This window comes from Chrysochloris asiatica, unplaced genomic scaffold (genome assembly GCF_000296735.1).
Source record: "Chrysochloris asiatica unplaced genomic scaffold, ChrAsi1.0 scaffold00312, whole genome shotgun sequence".
Classification (NCBI taxonomy): Eukaryota; Metazoa; Chordata; class Mammalia; order Afrosoricida; family Chrysochloridae; genus Chrysochloris; species Chrysochloris asiatica.
The window spans coordinates 363,672-366,878 of record NW_006408830.1 but is presented as its reverse complement, the minus strand read 5'-3'; the positions used below and the strand labels follow the sequence as shown (position 1 = coordinate 366,878).

The 3,207-nt window shown below is 39.7% G+C and overlaps 1 pseudogene; it reads left to right on the top strand.

Annotated features, from left to right (window-relative positions):
• Window positions 1-828: 828 nt before the first annotated feature.
• The window catches only part of LOC102832594, an 8,549-nt pseudogene continuing 6,170 nt past the window's right edge, over window positions 829-3,207 (top strand).

The following is a 3,207-nucleotide window of genomic DNA, read 5'->3' as shown; positions in this document are numbered from 1 at the left end:
CCTGAAAACAAAAATTTACTGTTAAGCCGACTTTGTATCTTTTCTAGGTAAAAGCCTTGAAAGTCTTTACGTGTTAAAAGTTGGCTTCAGGATTCACTTTGTGACATTGAGGTTTGTGGCTTGGAGCCTTGTTATAGTTGTATTACTACATTTATTACAAATTAAATGCGATTACCTTGCTGCCAATAACCTTACAAGTGTAGATGCTGGTGACCACAGTCTTTTCCCAGTGTCAGGGAAACAGTGCTTCCATGTTCCCTCATGATCTAGCGTCCCTCACAAGCCCCTGCTAAGCCACATCCATTTGACTGACCCAGAGCCACTATACCAGGGAGCACCAAGAAGGCAAGAATGGTTTGAAGGACAAGTCCTCATGAAGGGAATTTTATGTGATTAAATCAATGAAAAACTTTTGAGGTTAAATTTCCATACATAGTTGAACTTTGTGTGTGTGTGCTTTTTTTTTTAGTTTTTCATTAATCCTTTCACGCTTTCTTTGTTCGTGGGAAAAGATCTTCTCCATTTCATCTTGTAATATGCCCTGTGCTTGCATATCTTGCTTCTAGAATCTTTGTATTTTCTTCTCGTACTTAACATGCTACTTAAGTTACTGACACTCTCACTTGTCTTGGAAATGTTTCTTAGTAAATTCCTTATTCTTTGTTACCATTGCCCCAAATCCTAGAATACCCAGATACCTTAAAGTCTTCATGTACTCACAGATGCCTTATTCTTCATTAAATTTCCTTACCATTTAGTTTTCTATTGTAAAACCCCACTGCATCAGTTTCTCAACAGGATAATGATGAACATAGAATATTGGAACTCATGAATGATTCCTCATCTTCCATGTTGAGACAATTCTATGGTACTGACGATCAGCACAGCGACCGGGGGACACATGCGAGGTGAGTGTCATTCCCATGAGTGAGTGTTGTTTCAGGAGAAAGTCTTCTAGTAAATGACATGTGAGAGAAACTAGCTCTTCACAATGTGTTCCTATAATTTTAACAATACATTTCCATACATATGAATCAGATTGTGTAATAGAAACATTTTACTTGTACACAGTTATCAGAAAACACCACTAATAAGTTGTGATGTCACAGTAAAGGAACCCTGGTAATACAGTGCTTAATTGCTTGACTGGTAACCAAAACTGGTAATCAAAAAGACTGGCATTCTCAATCTGCTAGCGACTCCATGGGAGAAAGATGTGGAAATCTGCTTCTGTAAAGATTACAGCCTTGGAAACCCTATAGGGCAGTTCTGTTCTGTCCTATAGGGTCGCATTAGTTTGGAGCCCACTCAATGTTAATGATAATGTCACAGTAATTGAATTACTGTACATAAAATCAGTTAACCCATTCAACATGATTTAACTCGGAAACAAATCATACACGCTTACTACCTATAATAATTGCAAAATGATTCATTTAATTCTAAGACCATGCTGCCTCTTTATCAGGCGCAGAATTCTTGCTAGAGTATATTCTGACTGCTGTGCACATGGAGACTCCCTCATGGATCATTCATCATGTAATCCTCACATCACTTCTCACACTGGATCTAATACCTGTCAGTGTAAAGAACGTGGAATGCCATGTATTTGTTCCCCTTACCTTAGAACTCTTACTAGAGAGAAACTTTCTCAATGTAAGAACTGTGGTGGGGCCTGTAGTTGTTCCTCCTTCTTCATCACACACAGAGGCACTCACACTACAGAGACACCATGCAAATGTCAGGGATTTGGGGACGTCATTGGTGATCCCTCGGCTCTAACTGAATATAAAAACACTCAAAATGGGAAAGACATTGGTGGTTCTTCGTTTCTCAACAAACGTTCAAGAATTCACAGTAGAGAGAGGCTTTATGAATGTAAGGAATGTAGGAAAGTCTTTACTTTTGCTTCATCCCTTCTGAAACAAAAACACATAATGGACAGAGGCCTTATCAATGTAAGGAATGTGGGAAAGCATTTTTGTATTCCTCATCTTCGTAGTGGTTACGAATCAGGCTGCGAACCTTAAGGTCAGTGGTTCGAAACTACCAGCCGCTCCGCAGGAGAAAGATGAGGCTTTCTACTCCCGTAAAGATTTACACCCTCGGAAACCCTGTACAGGGTCGCTATGGGTCGGAACCGACTTGACGGCACTTAACAACAACAACAACAACATCCTTGATTACACATAGGAGAAGTCACAGTGGAGAGAAGACTTATGAATGTAAGGAATGTGGGAAAGCCTTTGCTTGTTGTTCATCCCTTCGGATACATAAAATAACTCACAGTGGACTGAAGTCTTTTCAGTGTGAGGAATGTGGGAAAACATTTACTAGGTCCTCAAGCCTTAGTACACATAGAAGAAGTCACAGAGGAGAGAGGCCTTATGAATGTAAGGAATGTGGGAAAACATTTACTAAGTCATCATGTCTTACTACCCATATAAGAATTCACAGTGGAGACAGGCCTTATAAATGTAAAGAATGTCAGAAAGCCTTTAATAGTCTCTCAAACCTCACTAGACATTTAAGAATTCACAGTGGAGAGAGGCCTTATGAATGTAAGGAATGTGGGAAAGGCTATATTTGTACCTCAACCCTTTCTAAACATAAGAAAACTCACAGTGGAGAGAAGCCTTATGAATGTAAGCAATGTGGGAAAGCCTTTAATAGTCCCTCAGGTATTAATCTACATATAAGAACTCGCAGAGGAGAGAGGCCTTATGAATGTCAAGAATGTCAGAAAACCTTTAATTGTCACTCAGCGCTCACTAGGCATTTAAGAATTCACAGTGGAGAGAAGCCTTATGAATGCAAGCAATGTGGGAAAGCCTTTAGTCAGTCCTCAGCTCTTGTTAAACATGTGAGAATTCACAGTGGAGAAAGACCTTATGAATGTAGATTGTAGGAAAAGCTTTCATGGGTCCTCAGCCCTCAATAAACATAAAAGAACTCACATGAGAGAGAGGTCTTAAGAGTGGAAGGGTGCATCTCCAATTCCCTCTCCATCATTTGAAACCATGTGAAGATACACTGAAGAGCAATAATAAACAAGGAAAGCCAGGACTGCCCCTTCTTCCATAGGACTTCTATGAGACCTCACAGACTAGAGCAACTCCAACCATAAGCAAAGAATTTCAGTAATACCATAAGACTTTGGATAAGTATCAAAGTGTACATGCACTAGAGGGTAGACACATGTTGACA